At 34.9% G+C, this 15,359-nt stretch overlaps 1 protein-coding gene across 46 annotated transcripts in view; it reads right to left on the bottom strand.

The window, feature by feature from the left end:
* Positions 1-15,359, bottom strand: part of LOC102069276 (uncharacterized) — a 142,881-nt gene that overhangs the window by 97,950 nt on the left and 29,572 nt on the right. For 4 of the 46 annotated variants that reach the window (XM_074541254.1, XM_074541255.1, XM_074541266.1 and 1 more), the window contains exons 1-2: positions 3,310-3,550; positions 1,882-1,915 (exon numbers count right to left, since the gene is read on the bottom strand). The exons of 1 other annotated variant lie outside the window; for it this stretch is intronic. The gene's annotated coding sequence lies outside the window, so the exon portion shown is untranslated. Of the gene's footprint in view, positions 1-1,862; positions 1,916-3,309; positions 3,880-15,359 lie in introns of those variants that run through there. 41 more of the 46 variants (XM_074541278.1, XM_074541279.1, XM_074541290.1 and 38 more) reach the window with 31 other exon arrangements.

The raw sequence follows: 15,359 nt of genomic DNA, 5'->3' as shown, positions 1-15,359 counted from the left end.
AGGTTTTAAGACATAAGCATGGTTTGGAATGCTTTCTAATAATAACCCCCGCCAGGGGCAGGTTTATTTAGTTCCAAACAAGATTAATTTTCTATCCCCCAGCCTCACATTATTAGTGTACCATGCACACTAGCAAGCTCCAATGTTTCATTATGTTCGCTTGCATTATACGCCATGGCTTCTCACTGCACATAGAGGTGATTGATAGCCAATCTGACACCTGTACTAGCCCTGGATGGCTCTTCTCTCCTTATTGACATTATCTGAAACCACACCAGAGGGTTTCAGCTGGAAAACAGTGTTTAGACACTTGCTTGCATTCTCCTCAAAGTAGGAGAGCCTATTAACCTGGCTCCTTTGTGTAGATGATAAGACTGAGGTGTGTACTCAAGTAGAGTGTCTAGTTAATTGTGCTGTTGAAACATGCGGCTAAACACCAATATCAAAGCCAATTGCAAATTCCAACTTAATTTTTCTCACTTTAGCTAAAGGAACTAGAGTTGCTTTAACTTAGATCCTGACAGCAGAGAGGAGTAAGTAAACAAATAGAAGTGGATTTTAGCTTTCTTTTAAAACCAAAATAAACAAAACAAGCTTTTTAGACTTTCACGCCTTCCAATAAAAAAACAAATTAGTGATATCTAAACTGGCATACATAAATAGTGCAAAAGACTGCAGGTGTATTTACTTAATTAAAAATGAGGCCTAGTTTATAAACCAGACTTCAATTCAGCCCAAGTGAGTCCAAACTAATCAGAATTGGTGTATTTCCTACATTTATGTAAGGCTCTGGATTCATCTGAAAAAATCCTTACTTATGATTGCCACACATGATATAATAAATGATACAGCTATTGGCCATTTTTTTTGACAAATTTTAAGCAGAGCTCTCCCTTAACCATTATAAAATGTTCTATATTAAAGAAAAAAAAAAAGGCTGTATATGACCAGACCTTTCAAAAAGACTTGGAGCTAATTTTTTCTTTATTCTCCTTGGGCAAGTCCTTATTCTCCACAGCAACTCTTGTTAACTTCAGCCTCAGTTTATTTAAGTTCTTCTGGACAGGGCTATTTTTTGTCTCACCTTCATAGAATACTCACTTGCAGGAAACAACAAACATAAGAATGGTGGCACAGGAATGGTTTAACCATTCTCAAATTAATATGGCTTTTGGGTTAAAATTTTCTCTGTATAAGCAAAGCTATACAGCATTTTTACTCTCCTATGAGATACCTAAGCTCTTTTTCTTTACACTGGCAATTCAATTTTTTCTTCCCCTTTTTATAAAGAACAACATTAAGTTGACAATAGTCAGAAGTAAGTTCAGCAAAGACAATAACAAAATTAAGTTTTTCCATAGTTTTTTAACATTTGGAAAAGCCATTCTCACAAATGCAGCATGTGTCACAGCACCAGGGTACCCAGAGCTCCTATTGGCTTACAGTGATTTATTATAAACAATAATTCTGTATCCTAGCAGTTGCTAGAGCAAGGCTGTGCTGGAGGCCTTTGCACATACATATTGGAATTAATGAAGCAGCAGTTTATGCTGTTTCAAACAGCTGGGGGTGCTTAACTTGTTTTTCTCTACAGAACTTTTGGATTTCATTTGTTTCTGGCAGTTATGGAATGCAATAAAAGGAAGAATGGTGAATGAAGAGAAATAGAACTATGCAAAAGAGCAATATCTAGACCTAGGTCAACAAAATATGCTCCTCTGATAATACAGATACATTTGTTTTCATCTTTTTGCATTGTTTCATCAGTTCTACTTTCCCCAAAATGCTGCATTTGATATCAGTAAGATTGAATCGATATCAGGAAGATTAAAGATAGCTACACATATATTTGCAAAACATACCAGGCAGCAGGATATTGACCTTCCCCCTTTTGCTGATCAACTCTGCCTCAGAGCTAGAAGGAAAGTAAAAAAGTGATTTTAGCTGGGATGGCATGTTCTTAATATGGTTCTATTGTTTCTAGACCTGTGCTATTTTAAGGCTCTTAAAAACCTTGGAACTGCACTGTGCTATGAGGATATGACACCTCTGGTTTGCCTTACCCGGAATTTGTTTCCTCCTGAAGCCACTGCTGTAGATAAACTGTACTCACAACAGGAATTTGTGATGGTTACTGTGGGCAGCCCCATGGCACAAGTGCGTTCTCGGGGCAGGTGGTACATTCTCATTTTTAAAGTTCTTAGCAAAATAAAATCTAAAAGAAGAAATAACGGGGCAGTAAATGTAAAACAGTGCACCTGAGAGTGGATTTTAGTATCCAGCTGCTGAGGAACATCCAGAGTGTCCTGAGCTGCTGCTGCAGAGCACTTGTTAGGATCAGAAGGAGGGAGGCAAAGACGAGAGTTTCAGCTGCTGAAGGGAGGTTGAAGGGCAGCTGCAGAAACTGGAACGTGTGTGATGCTTCATGCAGAGACTGTGGGATGTGCAGCTGCCTAATTCTCTATGGAACATTCCTTTTCTCATGAATATTCCTTTATTCACTGTATCTCCTCCAAAGGGTTTGGCAGTGCCACATCACAGGATCCTGTCTAGTACTCTTCAGAGTCTAACTTGCTATTGCTTTTTAAGTCAGCTAAAGCTCTGAAATGATTGCTTATAGCTGGGGCATGTTTTGATTGCTCTCCTGTCTTCCTTAGGCTATTCAAATGAAGGCAGCAGCTGCATTTTGCCATTCACAGTCATTTATGCCTAAAGGCTCATGTTTCCTGTCAAAAGCTGGAAGCAGTCATTGTATATGATTTTTGTTCTTCAGTTTAATCGTACATCACCAATGTGTTCTCATAACATATTCCATCTAGTAATGACTTTATTGATCCACTCTTCAGTCTTTCATATTTCCATGCATCTAAGCACATTGTAACAAAACTTCCACTGATCATTTTGTATCTTAAATTACACATAAATACATATTAGAGAGCTATTCAACAATCACTCGGTATCAACAGGCTTACTATACAAGGGCCCAAGACAACCTTAACTATCCCTGGAAATAATCACAGCTAAAAAAGGACAGAACTAGGTTGCTACCATCTGCTTCCCATTGCAGATTCTAAATAAAAAAAAAAATTAGAAATAATAAGCAAACATGAAAGGAAAAGAAGCCTATAACCAAAAGAGCAAACTATAAAAACACTTTCTTTTTTCTTAAAAATAATATTAATTCATGTGCAGCAATTTTAACATTTAAATTAATTTTGCTAAAAACACTTTTTTGACAATTAATAACTTTATATTCTTACATTCTAGACATCCTTATCAAGATACACTTCACTGTCTAAAAATACTTACTTTTTCTGATATATTGCCTTCTTTTTCTCTCACATTTTTCCAAAGAATTGAATATATCTGTGTTGAAATTAAATCTTCTTCTACTGCATCCATGCTTATGGTTTCTATCACATCCTATTGCCTCACAGCCCACAGTGCTGGATTTCTAATATTGCTAATATCACTTCCATAGCAACCCACGAAGATATCATAAACTTGGCATTACAGCTTCATTCCTAGATTAGGTCTAAGGTGGAGCTGATTTCAAAAAGCAGCTCTTATTAAAGCATACACACACTTAATAATCAAAAGTAATTGCCATTGGGGTAGGGATAATGGCTTTCAGAGTACTGCAAATCAATTTCACAAAAAAGTTGTCCCTTTTCAACTCTGACCAAGAAAGAAAAGAGCTTGTTTTGTTTATGATGTTTAGAATACATTTCCCCAGCCATCCTTAAAGAGAGAACCATATAATCACAGGGATACAATTACTAAAAAAGATAGTATTACTTATGTTTTTCACATGCTGGATTCATTCCATTACACAGTGGATACAGCACAGTGTAAAATGAGGGCAAAATCTAGGTCCATCCTTTAGCTGCAAATCTTAAGTATGCACAAATGAATGCACAGAATGAATAAGTGAATGAGAAGGAATTCAACTTCAGACACTGCCAAAATAATTTTATCAATAAATCTCTTTACTTTTAAGTATGAAATGTAATACATTAAGTAGAACACATATCATTTGGTCAGCATTCTGGCATGTCTTATGATATATAATGACTAGGGACAAATGGGCTACACTTGTTACTTCCTGCCTGGAGTTCTAAGTGAAATTGGTAGAGTACAATGCAAGAAACCATATACAGTCTGTACTGCCCCAGGCCTTGCACATGGGTGAATATATCAGAAATAAAGGGCATTATTTTAGGAGTTACTATATCTGCAGTGGTTTTCCTCTGTAACACGTTTCTTTGGTATCAGGCACAATCACAGAGGAAAATGCTACTCTACTGGTTTCAACATGGGTTTTCTTTGAGGTTCATCAGGAAAGCAGAACATCCAGATCTCTTGACTGAAATAGCATTGGGAAAAGAAAAATCCACTTGTCTATTTATGAGATATTCAAGAAGGTTCCTCTTACAGCTTCAGATAATAGGGAAGGCTCTGTAAGAATGAATTCAAAGTGAAAAAAAGCAGTAAAAGAAATTAACAGTTTTCAGCAGATAATACCTCAGATTTGTTCTAGTTGTTGGTTTGTTTAGTATATCCACAACTTGTCTGAGAAGGTGAAGAGGTAAGTTTCACAATACAAGGTTATCTGGGATAGTAAGGAAGGAGCCAAATGTGCATAATTTCAGGGAGGAAAAAAGACTGAACAATTATACCATAAAATGGCAGTTAGAAACAGCTGTAGAAAGATAGTGATACATATGGAAAAAAATCTGAATTTCACATACAAAATAATTCATGCTATGCTTTCTCATGAGTGGTTTTCACTACTTTGGTTCAAAGCTCAGGAACAATAAAAAAAATGAATTGAACTGAAGAAACAATAAGGAAAAGAGCAAAGTGGAATGCATTGTTATGCTGTCAATGGAATGCACTATGCACTGATGTCTTGAATACTATATGCAGTTGGTTTTCACCTCAGTAAATTTATGGAGTAACTGGGAAAAGTCCAGAGAAAAGAAATTGGTATGACTTAAAAGTAGAATTCTTCAGTCTGGAAAAGAGACAGTTAACAGGAAGATGAGCACCTATATATTATTTTTTTAAAAATGAATAGAGACAAAAGGAAAACAGTAATTAGCAGCCTTTTCCAAGAACTATGGAAGATCAAATTAAACAAGGATGCAGATAGAAAACAATTTTGTTTGTGGATTTTGCCTAATTTTTGTTGTTTGGTTCGTGATTTTTGGTTTAACTTGTTTGTTTGTTTAGGTCTTGGTTTGTTTGTTTTGTTGGGTTTTGTTTATAACTGCATGGTCACACATTTAATTAACCTGTGGAACTTCTTGCTGTAAGATCTTGAAGGCACTAAAATGAAGACACAGAAATCCTACCTGGGTTAAACCTCCCTAGAACTGAACAGATTGTTAAAAAACTGAGAAAATACCATGGCTTCATGATGATCTGAGGTACAAACCTGGGCTGGAAGAAGCACGCTTGGGAGCTCAGGCTCACACTGTGCCTTTGCCAATCTTTGCTTTTATAACACACTACTGCCAGTGGGCAGCGTGGCTGCCATTCCCAAAGAGATCTAATACATTTTCCCAAAGGTCACTGGATGTCTTTCTGGGCTCCTGGGAAACTTTTAAGTGCTGTTACTTCACATATATCAATAATTTTTTTCTTTTTTTTAATTGCAATATGCCCCTCTGCGGTGTTACAATTATTTGTATCAAGCTCATGTATGCAGGAGGAATATTAGGCCAGGGCCAACAGCCTGCACTTTCCCCTGAGGCACAGGGTCAAGCAAACAAAACTAGAGAAACCCTGCAGTTTGTGCTGCCAGTACTGCAAAGTGGGGGAACGCACACTCAGGCTGAATGCTACCCAAGAAGTGAGCTCTTGCCTCACTAAAAACCTAAAATTTAAGTTCTGCCTTACAAATTGTAACCAGAGGGATAATTCAGAAGGCAAGACAAAACCAAGCCACTGGTTTACATTTACATCTATTTGGTCTATGATTTGTCCTTCTTCCAACATAGATTAAAGGAACTGACAACTCCCTACGTCTTTCAGGAAAAAGAAACAGCAATTTTTTACTGTCAGGAAGAGCATATTAATTAATTATGAATTAAAACACGATGAAGAAGTATTTTAACAGTTAAAAACCTTCAGTTTGATATCTGAGTACCATGCAGATGTATATATTGAAACTCATTGAAAAAAGTATAATTTAGAAAATGCCCTGGAAAAGGGAATTTACACTTCTTCATGTTAATAATCTTAATTACCTTGATTAGCAGTTATTATTTTATGTGGGGAAATAAAAAAAGAGTTGGGTGGTTTTTTGGCCAGCATTCCACCAAAATAAATATTTTTATACAAGAAAGTGAGAACATGAATTATTGAGCAGGATAAAAAGATTCTTATCCCCAGTTTCTCATTTCTGCATCTTTGTGATATTCAAGCCCTTATTATTTTGCTTTTCTATCCTTATAATTAAATATGTCTGTTATAATTTACATTTGCATTTACAGGCATACAAATGGTAAAGGTGATCTTTGAATTTCAGATGGTACATGAAAAAAACCCCTATAGTTCACTCCATTATATATATTTGATTAAAAACAAAATCTTAAAAGATCTATTTTCTATCTGCATGGATTAACTGGTTTCTGCAACTGAAAGTAGGAAGATATTCTGCCTAGATGAAAAAAATAACACTTCTGGGGCTGAACCTCATTCTCCACTGAGACACTATGCCTGATCTTGGTTGTGTTCCAAGGCACTTCTACTTTTACTTGCTTGGGAAACATCAAGATCTAAACCTGATATACTGAGTGCATTCATTTCCCCAGCAGCTCCAGAATCATATCACTCCAATTTAAGAACAAGATTATATGTCCAAATATGACACAATTCCAGAATTTGACAGAACATGAATCTGTAAAGACATTCAGGGTGGTGCTGAGATCCAAAACTAGCACTTCTCAAAGGTTTATGACTGGTTACTGTTTTCATCAGGCACCCAGTAAAACCACATTCCTAGACATTTCTTCTTTTGCAGAAGCAAAAAAATACTAGTCATGTAACTTCAGTTTTGTGGTTCATTCACCACTGTAAAGGACTATAGTGAGTTTGAGATAATAGTGTTCTTACCACATCTCCTTCATCTATTGCAAGCTAAATGTTATTCAAAAATATGCAGGAATTTTTTTTCCTAAAACCAAGCAAAAGAGAGGAAGATCACACATGTGCTTTGCTATTCTATTTCACATTAAATACAGTTCTTTTCCTGCTTGAGATGTCAAATACTGGGTCTCATTTGTCACTACTGTCTCAGCATTTTCATTTTTGTGGACAAATGCTTTACTTTTGCAGATAAAACCATAGTTCTGCTGTGCTGGTGAAACGAGTTTTAAAATCTAGAAACATATTTTGCATACTTGTCAAATATTTACTTTCAAATGTAGAGAAACAGGACTCTCTCTTCTGAAGTTCACAGAAACGTATGAGCTGCAGTCTCTTGTCCTCCACTACAAGTTAGCTACGACAGGACAGTAAGAATCTCAATGTCTCAAGAGTCTCAAAACAAATTACCATTTCAGATTACCATTTAAAACAATTGTTTTCTCACTGTTGTGTAAAACACAACAAAGAAAGCTTGATTTTTTTTTGTTATTTCTTAAACTAATCTGTATTCTCAGTGACATAATATGCTATTTGTCTTCACTTTTTGTCTTTAATTTTTGTTACTTCTGTAATATTCAAGTGATAAAAGCATGTTTCCTGCATTTATTTGCATTATTTTACCTAAAATGCTCATGGCACTCCTTTGATTAGCTGTTGAAAAGTCCACTAAAATAACTTATTTATTGTAGTATTTTTCACCAGTACTGAGACAGTGTTATAAAACCTGATACATTTGAGACTGACTTTCTTTTTCCTGTAGAGGTGATTTTCCCTCTCCAATAGCTCGATATCTATTTCCACTTGGTAATAAAAGTGAATGAGAAAATAGGTGAGCAGCTGAAATAAAATATCCTGCAAATGAAGAGCATCCTGACAGAACAGCTCATTTAAACACCACAAGCGGATTTCAAAGCATTGGCTTTAAAAATAGACTCATGCAGGACGAATAAGCTAAATATTTGAACTCCTGAAATTTATATTTGGTTTAAATATTTTGACAGAGTTTTTAGTTTAGAATGAGCTTTCTCTATCTCTGTGATAATGGAAATTGTAATGAAATACTTTATCTATCTTAGTGAGAAGGCTCATCTTGTCTGACTGGCTTTTGATAAATAGCAGGAGCACAGACTGGAAAAAAATTGAACTAACTAATAGATAAACCTACTTATAGATGAAACCTGGTACAAATATTGTAACTAGAAGCTCTCATTGATACAGCATTCAGAAGATCAGGTCATTGAAAAAGTCTCCAGTTATCTTTTGGTCAGAACTGTAATTGTTCAATATCTCATAACAATTTTTTTATGATAACCTAGTCACCTCACACACCCAGACTCCAATGATATTTTCTAACTCAGGTACAGAATCAACAGATTAAGAGAAATTGCTCATAAATATAAACTTGAAATTTATTTTTTTCCTTATGCTGAGCTATAAAAGACATCTTTTACCAGACAGGATTAAAAAAAATCCCTTTCAATTTCAACTATCGCAATCAGTAGTTGAAATATTGGTAAGATAGTAGTACATTTTAGATATAGCATGTCTCACATCCCTATGCTTAATGCACATTCCTTTAAACATCTGTGGTTTAGTTTTCTTCAGTGGTTTGCATTTTTTGCAATAAATACATTTTTTCTACTAAGCATATTTTATGTGCAGCTTAACTATTGCAAAAACTGTAAGACTGTAACTAAGCCCATTTGGCCATAAAATGGATGTTTCAATGAATGTAAGAAAGCATGGAATGGAGAGGATAGGACAGGAAACAGCCAGTGTTCTTCATTACTACTCACTTTTTTCTTATGTCACTGGGCTCCTCTTTCCAATATCGATGTGATGTTTGAATTGAGGTCCAGTCTGCACTGGGTCTGTGTGTGGGGAGAGCTCATAGAATGCCAACATGTCTGAGGACAGCAGTTGGAGATGCTTATTATAGAGTTCAATGCTTCAAAACTGACTGGTCAGATCTCATAATAGCTGGAAACATGGAAGGCTTGTTGTTCAAATAGATATGACTATTTGAAGCAAGCAAAATTCAAAATATTTGCCTTATTTTCTAAAATATTTGATATTAACATCTGTACACCTTATCAGAAATGGGACATTGGATACAGTTTTTTTTTCAATTAGAGCAAATTATAAGTACAAACTAACTTCTCTGTCTACCATGCTATGTAGTGCGTTAACATGTTACAATCCGAACAAAATAATTTTAAATTGTTCTGTGCTACCTCTACCTTTGTTACGGATCCACATGAAACAGGTGCCGCACACAGCAAAACCATTCTGAAAAATCTCATTAACCTGAAAAAAATGTAGACAGGTATTTTTGTAATCAACTCCTTCTTTGCCTAAACATAGGGAAGCATAACTATAAAACTTCAGTTTTACAGTTAAAAAAAACTTCATATTTTATAACTATTTTTAGTTATAAAAATATGAAGTTTGCTCAATTTTCATTAAATATTCTGATACTGTCCTCATGAACCAAGCACAAAGTTAAATAGAAAAATTGTTCTAAATGGACTTGCAACCTTTTGGAAAACAACCAGAAAAACCCCCCAAGACCCCACAAAGAGGATAAAACAATACCTAAATTAAATTGCTTATAATGCTTTATTCTATTAATAAATAGTGTAAGCGCTGAAGGCTTGATAAAAGTGGCTTTGATACAAGAAATTAGAACTACTGCTCTTCTCAAGTAATTTCCTAAGTTTTTATTATAGCTACATAAATGAAAGAAGTTTCAGTGCCATATATAATATACGGTAGATGACTCAATATATATCTTTGATGCAATAATATTAATACCTTTGTTTCCAGATTCATTCAATCATCTCCCTGATGAAAGATTGTGCATACTAATTTATAATCTGTCAAAAAGATTTATTGATTAAGCTAGATTTGTTGCCTGTCACTTGCCTGTTCAGAAAAAAATAATTTGCTCTCAGGAGGAAACTTGTGGCTATTCTACCATTAGTCATAGCTGGTTGTCTCCTACACAAGAAAGACACTCACAGCTCTTTGTGCTGCATATGGGATTTTGTTAATGTTGCTAGTTGGAATAGCAAAGACATATTTAACTCTGAAATATTTACTAGTTTGTTTTTTTTTTCAGAACTTTCAAAATTTGTGAGCATTTATATGTGTTAAGAATAGTAATGACCATGGGAAAAGGACAAAGGATAAGAAATATGGATTCTTCAGCTCCAACAGAGAAAAGCTTTGATTAATTCCCATATATGTTTTCATGTGTCACTGAATTTCTTTACTTAGAAAAATAAATAACAGTAATAAAACATTAAAGAATGGTTTATATTCACTGTGCTTTTCATTTGGACAGAAACATTTTGCCACAAATGCTTGCCAGAACACACATTCTTGTAAAACTTCTTAAACAGTTTGTCAAGGTAAGTAGTTTCACAATGTTACTATCTGAGAATCAGCACAGTGTTAATAACTGCAGATAAAATTCCATGTAAAAGGAGGGACTTAGGACACTTGCAAACACAAGTTACAAATCTGCAGGGCTATGATTCAGTTCAGTAAATACCACATAGCACCATGTTCAGACATGGGAATATTTACAACAAGACTTCCTGACGAAAAGCTAAAAGGTATATAATCAATGGTTCCTACTGTTTCAGTAATAGGTATGTGACCATGAAAGTCAGTGCCTAGTAAAAATAGAAAGATTCTAGCTGGGAAACAGAGAACACATATTTTTTACCAGAAGCATGTGACCCACCACAAAAAAAAAAAAAAAAAAAAAAAAGAAAAAAAAAGAAAAAAAAAGAGAAAGAAATGAAGTAGTGAAAATAAACCCATTGATTCACTTTAAAACATCACACATATAAAGCCATTTAGCTTGACATAATAAACAAAAACTGTCAATGACAAAATTGTGGGTATTGCTATGCATTTGAATCTAATCAAAATGTCTTGGTAATACAAGTTCTTAGTAGAACTATTCCCTTCTCACTCAAAATTTTAGCCCAAAATACCATCTCCTGTAGAAAACATGAATGTGCAAATATGAACATATTAACTTATTTTAAAATCACTCTAAATTTTTCAGTGATTGGGAAAAATAAAGTACAAAACTCATATATTTAGCAACAGAATGCTTTCTTCACGATGACTTACTTACTGATGAGCTTGATATCTTCATGGTTAATGAAATAGAATCCTAACTTATAGTTATTTTAGGCAAAATAATTTAAAATTTGATATTTCAGAACTTCAGTGGATACCAACCGTCTTTAATTATTTGATCTGGTTCCAACAAAAATAAGTTAGACTGAATTTTTTTAAATCTAAATTAAATTTGATTCTACTTAATAATCATGGTGATTCCAAGGTAGTGACAACTGTGCAACACAGTGATGATATGAGCTTTTATGCCATGTACACTCACTTGAAAAGCCATATAGAAAACATAGCTTCTATAAAGTACATTAATACAGAAATCTGAAATGTATAAAAAATCCTATATATTTGCTTGCCCTCTTAGGTTTTATGTTGAGACACTGGAAGATCTTTCAGGCTATTGTACCATGTGTCCCTGTTTCACCAGCCATGAACTACTGCAGGAAGTTTGAGAGTACCTGATTAAATGCCTGCATGTTTCTCTTCAACCTCCTTCCAAGTGTCTTCTTGATATAGACGACCATATCCATTTCTCTACCTATTTTGCTACAAATATGTCCTTCCTCTAGAACCAGAGAAGCGTTGGCTCTTTTTTATTCCTGAATGACAAGTCATCAATGTTACTTGCATCGTCTCGATTTAATAAGTGGGGTCACATCAAGTACATTATATCCCCCAGGCAGCAAAAATTTAACACCTCCATAAATGTGTCAAGATGACAAAAACCTCATAAAGTTGATATAAATTTAATATGAGTGACCACTATTCTAGATTTTCCCGCAGGTATTGGTGAAATGACTTTTTTTTTTTCTTTCTTTTTATTAACAGCTTCCGGAGTTGCCACACTGAAGAATGCTTAAATTATAGTACAGTGCATTCTCACTTATCTTAGAAAGCATTTTAAATAAATTGATATCCGTATCCTGTAAAACATGCTGCTGGCAGCCTTTGTTTTGTTCAGTAGAGGTAGAAATTTTAAATAAGCAGAGCAATATTTCACAGGACACAGCCAAAAAGTTTATTTATTTAGTTATTGAAAACAAACAATAAAAAAGTTGTACCTTTCAGAGCTTCAATATTGCCTTTTCAACTCCACCTGTCCCTCAAGAAAATAAAAGTCAATATTAGAGAAGAATACCCCATAAAATTAAAAGTTAGACTTGAATTCCATAGGCTTTAGTAACAGCAAATGCCTACATGCCAAAGACACAAAGTTATTTCCTTTCTACATTTGTCTTGAACTTTTCTTGTGGAGGATTACTGTAAAAAAGATATCGGGTAGCCTGATAGCACTGTAGAAAATAAGGTGTCTGAAAACATCCCAAGATCTTGATTAAAATCAAGAGCTAGTATGGTATGCAACATTGTTTTTAGTTCCACACCAAATCACAGACTAATAAATAACAGTAAGAGGTAATTTTCATCTATGTCTTTCCTCTTCTCCTTAGAATATGCCCCATGTTGTGAAGAATTGTGAGAGCTGCAAAGAATTTTACTATTTTTGTTGTCTCACCATTTTATTTCCAAAATCAAGACAATCCAGGAACATCATAGAATCACAGAATATCCTGAGTTGGAAAGGACCCACAAGGATCATCAAGTCCAAATCCTGGCCTGCACAGGGCAGCCCCAAGAATCATGCCATGCACCTGAGACCATGCACTTGTCCAAACACTTCTGGAACTCTGGCATGGCCAATTCCCTGAGGAGCCTGTTCCAATGCCCAGTCACCCTCTTGGTGAAGAACTTCTGAGTGCAGAGCCTTTCCCTTGCCCTGCTGGTGATGCAGTGCCTGAGGTACCCCAGGATATCACTGGTCCTTTTGGCTGCCAGGCCACTGCTGATATAAATTTCCCTTTGACTAGGACCCGCAGGTCCCTGTTTGTGGTGCTGCTTTCCAGCCTCTTATTCCCTACTCCATCTGTGCTTTCAGAGTTGCCCTGTCCCATATACAGAAACTGGCACTTGCCCTAGCAATTTTTATTAAAAAAATCTGACCAGGTCATAATTCCATCCTCTTCAAACCAGGTCTCTATACATTTCATGAAGCCTTGACTACATGGATCAAACCTTGATTGCCTTAGATTTCAGTAGAACCATGATCTTACCTGTCTGCTTTTGTAGTCCAGCTCAAATTTTTCTTTTGATGCTATTTAGTTACTATTTTATTTTGAAACTCCTTTCGCTTCTCTAGTAAATGAGATTGACAAAATCAACAGAAACTCTAATGTTGCCATTTTGATGGATAAGTGAAAAGGTGAAGTACCTATATAGAAATACTTACTTCATACAAAACTGTTTTAAACAGATATTATTTCTTCAAAAATTGCATAAGATTGTAGTTGCTATTGCATTCCATTAATACCCCTATTAGCACAGATGACCCATTATTACTGCTGTTGTGTTAACTACTTTTTGTTGCCAGAAAAAACAAATTTCAATTTACAGAATAGAAGATTTCCTGTTCACAGTAAGAACAATAACAAGTTTCTCACAGAAAAATGATGGATGCTTCCCACAGGATTACTTGAGTCTTGAAAAAACTGTTAACAGGAAAAGAATTCTAGTGAAGCACATTGCTTTGAAGTAACAGCACCCATCTGAATTGTAAAAGCAGAAGGTAAGCTTCTGCTGCACCTGTTTCACACTAGCTCCTGGACCATTCACATTTCTGAGGGCTCCCTATCTTCCTTAAATTTGTGTTTTACAACTTAGGCAAGGTCTTCATCTGTCAGCTGCTCATTAGCTAGGGTTTATTGAATGGGTTGCAGAAGCTAATCCATATTTTTTGGCATTGAAATAAATTATGATTAGATTGTTACCATATACCTCCTGAATGGAAGTAATTTCTTAAATTGTTATAGAACATGACTCCTTACAATCCTGTAAATACATCTTCATGCAGATTCAAAACACTACGTGTGTTATCTAAATTAGTCTCAGTAACAAAAATGATTCAAGATATTAAACTATTATGTGCAATTCACTGAATGTGGACTATATTACCTTAATTATAGTAATATTTTGCTAAGGTTTATGATTAGACAAAAAGTGCACAAAGCCATGGTTATCCCTCTACAAAACTATATTTAGACTGCAACAAATTCATGAAGGCACTCCATCGTCTCCAAAAGACAATTAACAGATCAGGAAAGAGTATTGTCACATAACTCAGTAGCGACCAAGAATCTGTCTGGATTAATACTGAGAACTAAATAATTAGTTGCTAAATAAGTCATTAGCAACACCTCATTTAAATAATTGGGGAAAAATCCCTAATACTAAACTAAATATCTAAAAATAAATGAAATACTAAATTCATGCTAAGCATATAAATAAAAATGATGGGAATAAAGATGCTGCAGAAATCAGCACTTGATTTTAAAAATAAGTTTCTGAATTCTGTCCATCTCAGAAAGCAGATAATCTAAAGTCATATCTGATGACATGTAAAGTATTTTTTTCAATATTGTTCCTTCACAGATTTTTTCATTTGCCTCCTTGGGTTTGTGCCTCTGAATTTCTTTCTAGAGTGTGCTCTTATAATGAAATATGTAAGCAATCCCTCTCCAATTACAGTGATACATTTAAAAGAATTGGCGAAATAAAATGCTCCCAGTTTTAGTATCGAAAGAGATAAAAAATGGCAGAGGTATTACAACATGAATGATAATTTCAGGAAATTATTCCAAGCAGAAGCATAGCATTCAACTGGGTACTTAGGTCCCTTAAGCTGACTACTTCAGATAGTGTATCAGCCCAATATTTAAATGTTAAATAACCCTGACACAGCAATTGAATACCAAGTATTGCACATGCAATGGTAATAGATGCAAAAAAAAAGGAAGCAAAAAAATTAAATGGAAGGTTCAATTTTAAAGGATGGAAACCACTCTTTTTTAAAGCGTATTCAAGTGTATTATGAAGATTTTCAGTATCTACTAATACTAATGTCTTGCTAAGTGTATTCTACAGCTGGTAAATCAGCCTCTCAACCTGTACCCATTTGCCTCTCATTCAGTGGAGCATAAATAAATAGCTCATAAATAGCT

The sequence above is a fragment of the Zonotrichia albicollis genome, chromosome 5, assembly GCF_047830755.1.
Source record: "Zonotrichia albicollis isolate bZonAlb1 chromosome 5, bZonAlb1.hap1, whole genome shotgun sequence".
NCBI classification, from domain to species: Eukaryota; Metazoa; Chordata; class Aves; order Passeriformes; family Passerellidae; genus Zonotrichia; species Zonotrichia albicollis.
This window is presented reverse-complemented; position numbering and strand designations above follow the sequence as displayed.